At 36.9% G+C, this 9854-nt stretch overlaps 1 non-coding gene across 1 annotated transcript; it reads left to right on the forward strand.

Annotated features, from left to right (window-relative positions):
- Nucleotides 1-803: 803 nt before the first annotated feature.
- On the forward strand, nucleotides 804-929 carry LOC112587666. The gene has a single exon (XR_003112173.2). It is a non-coding gene; the product is annotated as a U6atac minor spliceosomal RNA (small nuclear RNA).
- The last annotated feature ends 8925 nt before the right edge of the window (nucleotides 930-9854 follow it).

Consider the following 9854-nt stretch of genomic DNA (forward strand, 5'->3'; position numbering starts at 1 on the left):
CAATGGAATACTACTCAGCCACAAAAAAGAGTGAAAATTTTGCCATTTGCAGCAACATGGATAGACCCGGAGGCATTATGCTGGGTGAAATAAATCAGACAGAGAACAACAAATGCTGTATGATATCACTTGCATGTGGAATCTAAGAAATACAACAAACTAATGAATATAAAACAAAAGATGCAGACCCACAGATATAGAGAACAAACTAGTGGTTACCAGTGGAGAGCGAGATTATGCAATAGAGAGGTGGGGGAGTGGGAGGCACAAACTATTGTGTGTAAAACAGGCTAACAGGAAGTATTGTATGACACAGGGAATATAGCCAGTATTTTATAATAACTATAAATTAAGTATGACCTTTAAAACTGTGAATCACTATATTATACAGTATATCATACTTTGCATTGATCAATTTTTTTGTGAAAAGAAACAAAGGAATACATGCACACACACAGATGCCCACATAAAACCATGTGGAAAGATATACATGAAACTATTTTTTAAGTTACACTAGGGGAGTAGGTTTGGTATGGTAAAATGAGAAAGTTTTTACTTTTTTACTTAAGCCAGCTGTTTTACTGTTTACTATTTACAATGAATATCTATTTTATTGAAACAAAATTTTAAGACTATATATATATATAGTATATACTATATATAACCAGACACATGTAGAGTAGTGGCTAAGACCAGTTAAGCTGGAGAAACTATCAGGTATTCTCTTCTTGTAGCATCATTATCAGCTGCTCAGGGAAGAATATTCTATTTCATCATAACTTATGATAAACTTACCATGAAATGTGTTGTATGAAAGGAGAGAATGTTGGCACTCCCCTTGATAAGGATGGGAGAGACTCTCGGACCTGACAATATGCGTACGGTTAAGGCATTGCCACCTACTTTGTGGCATCTAACCACTGTTGGGCTCCCCTGGTGGCTCAGCTGGTAAAGAATCTGCCTGCAATGTGGGAGACCTGGGTTCAATCCTTGGGTTGGGGAGATCCCCTGAAGAAGGGATCTTGTATGTACGTGAGAGTTGGACTGTGAAGGCTGAGCACTGAAGAATTGATGCTTTTGAACTGTGGTGTTGGAGAAGTTTCTTGAGAGTCCCTTGGACTGCAAGGAGATCCAACCAGTCCATCCTAAAGGAGATTAGTCCTGAGTGTTCATTGGAAGGACTGATGTTGAAGCTGAAACTCCAATACTTTGGCCACCTGATGTGAAGAGCTGACTCATTTGAAAAGACCCTGATGCTGGCAAAGATTGAGGGCAGTAGGAGAAGGGGACGACAGAGGATGAGATGATTGGATGGCATCACCGACTCAATGGACATGAGTTTGGGTAGGCTGCAGGAGTTGGTGATGGACAGGGAGGCCTGGTGTGCTGTGGTTCATGGGGTCGTAAAGAGTTGGACACGACTGAGTGACTGAACTGAACTGAACCCACTCCAGTATTCTGGCCTGAAGAATTCCATGGACTGTATAGTCCATGGGTTTGCAAAGAGTCAGACACAACTGAGTGACTTTCACTTTCACTACTGTGAACTAAAACTTTAGATTAAAAATCAAAACAAAACTTGGGCAAAGAATCTGTTCTACTTCTTGTCATTTAGATCATCAATCATACAGTAGTTAAATCCCAGCAATCGGCATCATATTAATCAGATCACGATGGCTAGCTTTTTCTTATCTTTTACTCTCTCATTTTCTGATTTCTTTTCCAGTCCTTATTTAGCCCTAATTATTTGATAGCTTTTTCAATGAGCAACATTGAAATCTCCAGTCTTATTGAAAATGAATTATACTATGAAACAGTCAGAACAGTGATATTACAATGCTCCTCTTTATATATTTAAAGATTTTCTGAACAATATTAACTATAGCCTGTAACTTTAAGTCACATGTAGTCAGTCCTGAAAATGGAGATGTGCAAGTGGGTTCTAGATAATAATTCAGAGTGCTGAATGGTGCTAAAAATTTCCCGAGGGGTCAAAAAGCTCTCTTTGGGTTATTAGGGAAAGAAAACGGACTATTGTACGCACAAGGGATTTGGGAATGAAAGGTACTATAGAAATAATAGGACTAATTGTTATTACTTTATTAATTGTTATTCTGTTTTGATTGATTGCTTTCTATTTCAAGTTTTCAAAGATTTCAACTTTATAGAATTTTATGTAATTTCTTTCCTTAAAATCTTCACTTAATATCAATGATATTTTTCACCCCACTTCCTCTGATAGTTCGGTGCTTAGAAACCATATGACATTATAAGACAATAAAAATAATTTTCTGAGGTAAAATTTACTTTAAAGACAATGGTATGGCTTATAGTATACCTACCATTTTTATGTTAGATGAAGAAAAATATATAACACATGTAGACAGACATGCCGCTGTGGCTTAGCTGCTCAGTCGTGTCTTACTCTGTGTGACCGCATGGACTACAGCCCACCAGGCTCCTCTGTCCATGGAATTCTCTAGGCAAGAATACTGGAGTGAGTTGCCTTGCCCTCCTCATAGACAGACATATATATTTATACAAATAAAAGCTTATTTTTAAATTTGACTACAAAGTAATGTATCCTCATGATGGGTAATTTGGAAAACAAACAAAGGTATAAATAAGAAAATATTTTAAACATTTCTAAAATATATCAATTAAACAAGTCCTTAATAGTTCAGTATATTTTCTTCCAATTTTTTCTTTTAAATATTTGTGTACACACATGAACATTCCATATCTTTTCAAAATTGGGATCATATTCTTTTTTGGGGGGAGGGGAATGCCATGTCCCATGACTTTCAGGATCTTAGCTCCCCAACCAAGAATTGAACCTAGACCTGGAGAGTGAAAGCTCTGAGTTCTAACCACTGGACTGCCAGGGGATTTCTGAGGTCATATTCTAGGTATCATTTTATACCTATTCTTTAAACCCATTCTGAGCATTTTTTTTCATGAGATTAAGCATTATTTGTAAAAAATATGTTTAATGAATATATAATAGTCATCACATGGCTGTATTAAAATATCTATAAACATTTCATATTGTGTCAGTTGGGGTTCTGAAAGGAAGCAGGTGACCCAGTCAGCTGATGCACTGGCTAGAATTAATAAAGGGATGCTTTGCAAGTGAGAGTTCAGGGCCAGGGACACCAAGAAGGGATGGCAAAGTACCCAGGAGCCATGCCACACAAGCCTGAAGAGGGAGAGGGAAGCATGGTTACCAGGATCTGAAGAGCTGCAGCCATCAGAAAGGGTCTCCAGATAGAAGCTTTGGTGGAGAACTCAGCTGCTCCCAACCCCAGCCTGACAGGGGCGTGTGAAGTCAGTGCTCCAATTCTCTCTGTTTCTACCTTCCAATCTCATGCTTCTGCTTACCACTGACCAAACCCAACCAGAAATCAAAGAGCAAGAGAATCAGCTGATGTTGAGAACAGAGATCTCGGTCATTGCCCTGGGACAAGAGTGGGAAAAGGTGGACAGTATATCTGAACTGGCAAATATTCAGCATACTTACAGTTTTCAGTGTTCCCCCGTCCCCACCTTTTCACTATTAGAGCAATAGACAGAAAGAAAGTCAGGTTGCTCACTAGTGTCCAACTCTTTGCAACCCCATGGACTGTAGCCTACCAGGCTCCTCCATCCATGGAATTTTCCAGGCAAGAGTACTAGAGTGGGTTGCCATTTCCTCCTCCAGGGGATCTTTCTGACCCAGGGATTGAACCCAGATTTCCCACTTTGCAGGCAGACGTTTTACCATCTGAGCCACCAGGGAAGCCAGAGCTTAGAGCAATAAGGCTGTGAGAAATACATTTGCAGGCTTGTTCTTCAGTTCTTTTAGATAAGTATCCTGACTATGATCCATCAGACTGCCCTATCGATGATGTGATAATGGAAAAGTAAATTTGAATCAGGCATCCCATGCATGACTAAAATCATGTCACCTAATCAAGAATCAATTGTCCTTGTTTTGCTCCATGCTGCTGCTGCTGCTGCTAAGTCGCTTCAGTCGTGTCCAGCTCTGTGCGAACCCATAGATGGCAGCCCACCAAGCTTCCCCATCCCTGGGATTCTCCAGGCAAGAACACTGGGGTGAGTTGCCATTTCCTTCTCCAATGCATGAAAGTGAAAAGTGAAAGTGAAGTTGCTCAGTCCTGTCTGACTCTTAGCGATCCCATGGACTGCAGCCTACCAGGCTCCTCCGCCCAAGGGATTTTCCAGACAAGAGTACTGGAGTGATTCATTTTGATATTTGGCAAAACTAATACAATTATGTAAAATTAAAAAAAAAAAAGAGTACTGGAGTGGGGTGCCATTGCCTTCTCTGGTTTTGCTCCATAGCTGATATTAATAGGACCCACAGCATAGGATTTTTTGGTTTCCTATGTAGGCGCACATCCCATGCTGCCAAACCCAAGTGGCATCTTATATTAGCAAAATGAGGCAAAGTCACAGACCACTGACCTCAAACCATCCATTTCAGAACTCTCTATTTCTGCCATTCAACAGAAAACAAGACAAAACCTCCAGGACAACAAAGGGAAGAACTCAGAGTTTTATATCTGTCTCTCATTGTTATTTTTCCTAAAAGGAACTCACACCCTCCTCGAGGATATCTTCCCAACCCAGGGATCGAACCCAGGTCTCCCTCATTGCAAGCAGATAATTTACTGTATGAGCCATCAGGGAAGCCTAAAAGGAACTCAACAAGTAGTTTTAAAGGAAGCCAGATTGCTGGAGAACATTTTAATCTTTATAGCATGGGTTTTTAAAGTGTGGTTGGATTTGGCCTTGCAAGTAACTTACTCAGCATGTCTGATTCTTTGCGACTCCATGGACTGTAGCCCACCAGGCTCCCCTGTCCATAGGATTTCCCAGGCAAGAATACTGAAGTGAGTTGCCATTTCTTCCTCCAGGGGATCTTCCTGACCCAGGAATATAACCCACATGTCTTGCATCTTCTCTATTGATAGGCAGATTCTTTACTACTGCACCAGCTGGGAAGTTACCCCAATAACTTACTAACAGCAACTCAGTTTTATCCAGACATACTAAGAAAGAAGCACATTAAAATGATGACTCAGCCATTCCCTTTTTATAGAATGTTGAATATAGTGGGGATCAAATCCCCTGCAGTTGCATGAAATGCTATTAGTATGAATTTTTATGATCTCTTCTGAAAAACCTTCTGACAGAAAAAATACTATATCAAATTGTCCCTTTCACCATAGGAGAGAAAACCATTTTAACTAAATAAGAGAATATTCTTGTCTTTCCTAATCCATCAAAACAGCTAAGTGCAAGGGACAATTTCTTACCAAGGATTTGAGAAGATGGCAGCATGAAACTTTCACATCCCTCCTGATACATTACCAGGTTTGTGAGCACTGGGAAACTTTTTCTTCCTTAATTTCCTCTCAAGAAGTTCTTTAAAAGGCTGTATACAAATGGGAAGTCTCGAAGATCATTTTGTATATTGTACCTCAAAAAATCAATACAGTGACAGTGTAGCACTCAGAAACTTGGTGATTTGATTCTCTTATTTTAACTTTTGGAGCTGCTATAACAAAATCACACCAATATTCATCGACAAAATTCAATTTTTATAACAAACCTCTTTATAGAATCAACAGTGTAAGAATCCAGACAAGTTTTATATGGATTTCACATGGGAAATCTGATTTCCTTTCTTTTTCCTTATAAAAATGAATCCTAGTCCCAGTTTGATCCAGTAAATATAATTACTGAGAACTTTACAATGTAATACATGCTTTATGTATATTTCAATGCTTTTATTTGTATTCTATATACTCAGGGTAATTAAGGACATTCACCAAAGTGAAAGTAGTTGAAGAAGTATTTTAACCTCTTTTTCTCTTCTATGACTAAGAGGAATTCTAATTTTAATTAAATTAAATTAATTATTAAACGTATTGAATACAAACTATGCTGGAGAGAGTGATACTCACATTCAATGTGAATGGCAAATATGCAGACATACTAGGATGCAAATGGTATAGTTTCTGTTCTCAAAAACTTTAAAATCTAAATAGTAGGATAAGACAATAAGCATACTAATTACAAAACTGAATATTGTAAGAGTTTTAAAATAGAGAGAAGAAAGAGGGAGAATCAATCAGAATTAAAATGCAGAAATGGGCCAAGTGATAGGAAAAGATTTACATAAGTGACACCTATTGGTAAGGGTTTGGGAGTTGGGTATTATGCATGTTTGTATGTATGTATTTTTACTTTTTATTTTATAGAAATTTTAGAAGCACAGAGAGTATGGAGTTTTCATGTACCTTTCATGCAGCTTTCCCTAATGATGATATCTTATATAATTATAGCATCTTATTATCAAAACTAGGAAATTTACATTTATACAAGACTTAACTAAACTGCAGACATCATTAAGTCTTATTTCACCAGTATTTACATGTACTCATGTGTGTGAGTGGATTCCCTCGTGGCTCAGACCATAAAGAATCTGCCTGTAATACAGGAGACCTGATTTCGATCCCTGGGTTGGAAAGATCACCTGCAGGAGAGCATGGCAACCCACTCCAGTTATTATTGCCAGGAAAACCCCATGGACAGAGGAGCCTGGTGGGCTGCAGACCATGGGGTCACAAAGAGTCGACCATGACTAAGCAACTAAGCACATAGCTCTATGAAATTTCATCACATGTAGATTTGTGGAACCATCAGCACACTAAGGACAGATCTATTCCACCACCATCAAGAAAATCCCTCTTGCTACCCTTGAACAGTCACCCCTTCTCTTTAAGTCTAACCCCTGGAAATCAATAACATGTTCATCTTGCCAATTTGGCATTTCAAGAATATTATATAAATAGAATCAAACAATATGCAATCTATTGTGCTTGGTTTTTTTCATTTGGTGTAATATCCTTAAGCCCATAAGATCTACCTAAGTTGTTGCATGCATCAATAGCCTATTCTTTTTAGTTGCTGAATAGTATTCCCTTGAATGGACATGTCACAGTTTATTCATCTATTTACCAGTTGAAAAAAAGAGAAGGGCTGTTTTCACCACTGGGTTATTGAAAATAAAGCTGCTATGAATGTATATAGGTTTTGTTTGTGAATTTAAATTTTTATTTCCTTAGGACAAACATCTAAAGTGTGATTGCTGGGTCATAAATTGTTTAAAGGTATAATTTTAATAAATTTATAGTTATCCACCACTATAAGCATTCTTGTATAAGCATTATTTGTGAATATTCTTCGTCATTTCAAATAAGAATTAAAATTGCTTTGCCGGGGGATATGCAGGTTTTAATTACTTTTAATAAATTCAAAAAAGTCAAGATAATTTCCAATATTTCACACCAGAATTACGTGAGCAGGTCCATTCTTCAATTTTGAAATAACATGAGTATTATCATTCAAAAGTGTCACCAACCTAAAGTCCAAAATTGGTATCCCGTTTTCAGTTGCATTGTGATTGCTTATGAGGAGAGTATTTCTATTGAATAGTTGCATTCTTTGATGAACTTTCTATGTATCTATTTCACCCAACTTTTGCATGGGGATTTTAAATTTTTTCTTACTGATTCTTAATATTTATGTGTGTGTATTTACACAAATAAAATAATATTGCTGAAAGTCTGTGTTTGCCTTTTAATCTTTTTAAAAATGCTTTTTGACATACATACATTTCATGCCATTAAACAGGCCAATCTAACATCCTTTTTTTAAATTTATGGGTTTTTCACTGAATATTATGCTTAAAATCTTTGCCCACATAAAGATTATGATTTCCAGCATTTTCTCTAGTAATTTTACACTTTTTATTTTAAACATACATCATTATGCCATTTGAAATTTATTTCAAAAGAAAAAAACAGGTAAAGAACTAACTTTACTGTTTACCAGCTTTAGCCAGTGGTCCTAGCACATTAAAAGAATATTTTGTTTTCCCCATTAATTTAAAGTGCTATCTTTATCCATACACCAAATTCTGTATTTATTTAGGTATATTTCTGAATTTATTCTTCTCTTTCATTGGTCTCTTTTTCTATTCATGTATCAGTATTATATTTTATTCAATATTGACTTTGTGATACATTTTATAATCTATAGGTTAAGTTCACAACCATTACTTGATCAATTATGAAAAAAGTCACGTTGGAATATGAGGATTTTTACTACAGTTAGTAAAATGTTTAGATATATGTGGAAATGATTAACTTCTTTTCAATATGGAAAATTTTCATTCTGTCTCTTAGTAAAGAAGTATTGCGTATTAGTTGCTATGCTCACACCTAGATTATTTTATTCTGGGGTGTCATTATGAACTGATCATTTTTTCATGTTATGTTTTCATATTATGTTTTGACAAGTTATGCTAATATTTGGGTTAGTTTTCCATTAATTCATACATGAGATTATGCTACAGTGGGGTTTTGCTAATTGTATATAAATACACTGTAAAGCTCTCCTTCATTCTCTATCCTCTAAAACCATTTAAGTAGCATGAGAATGGTTTATTCAGGGAGTGGGAATAAACCTGAATAGTTTATTTGGGGAGTGGGGATGGGAATCTACTCACACAGCCAAGCAGGTTGGGTACCTAGGGCAAGGGGAGAGTCCTTCCTTGATACCTCTCTTCATTTCCTATAAAATTATTTGTTTCCTGACACAGTCTCTTCTTTAACACACTTTCCTGTTTTGCTTATATGTATTTTCTTGGAAAATAATCCATTTTCCTTAAGACTATTGAAATTTTTTTAGCATAGAACTATACAAACTATTCAATTTGTGATTTAGTAATTTTTAATAAAAAATTAGAGCCACTAATTGAATTCTTTCTGACGATAGTATTATGCAATTAGAAGCAAACATTAAAATATCTTTTCTCTAGGTCTAGTGAAAAATTTTTCTTTTTTTTTTTTAAAATCGATTTCCTTATTTTCCCCCAAAGAGGAACACTGAACTCATATCTGTTTCCACACACCTTTTTCTCTCCCTTGATTGTGATCTCTTTCACATCCTCTCTCTTCCAGTCCCCTTTTACCTCAGTTATGCCCAGCCTTTTTTCTCCTTCTCTCCACCTTCAAAAAGCAATTATAATTTAGAAAGAATTCAGACTAACACATTCCCAAAAAGCTTCAGTTAATATATTCCTCACCACCTGAGCAGAATCATGATTCCTGTAAAGAAACAGACTCTGTGATTTCTGAGAACTCTACAGTCTGGCTCAACAGGGACCTTTCAGTCAGTCACATATGTTGGGGGTTACCTTGCCAAATAGACAGAGGCCAAGTGAAGTAAGATTACTTATAAGCTCTTTCCCTGGATTCTCGTCTGCCTTCTAGCCTCGGTTATGTTTAGCTTAATAAATATGGACAGAAACAAGTAATTTGGAATGAAAGATGGAAGTATGATTCCAGCTAATGTACAGAAGCTGTATTCATAGAGAAGACCTCATGGAGCCTAAGGGTATACTTGCCTGTTCTTTTTAATAGGTTATGAAACAACTTGATACTTTATTGCTCTTCAAGTTGGGGGCTTTGGGATACAAGGGAAACAAACTGATTCAAATCACTGCAAGGAAAGATGTTTAGTGAAGGATGCACATAGTAGCAGAACTAGCAAACCACTAGGGCCCAAAGCCGTAAAACATTTTGCATAAATTGCTCTCCTATCCTCCCAGAAATGGTTCCTATCTTGAGTTAGGAACCCAGTTCCCATCAATACCTCCCCTGCTGTGCCTCCCAAGAAATGCATCACCTGATCCCTACCACCAAGGAGCTTGGAGTCAAACTATATGACCTCTAAAATAAGAAATGGCCTCATGATTGCTAGTTGTCTGAAACCCCACA

The sequence above is a fragment of the Bubalus bubalis genome, chromosome 10 (assembly GCF_019923935.1).
Source record: "Bubalus bubalis isolate 160015118507 breed Murrah chromosome 10, NDDB_SH_1, whole genome shotgun sequence".
Lineage (NCBI taxonomy): Eukaryota > Metazoa > Chordata > Mammalia > Artiodactyla > Bovidae > Bubalus > Bubalus bubalis.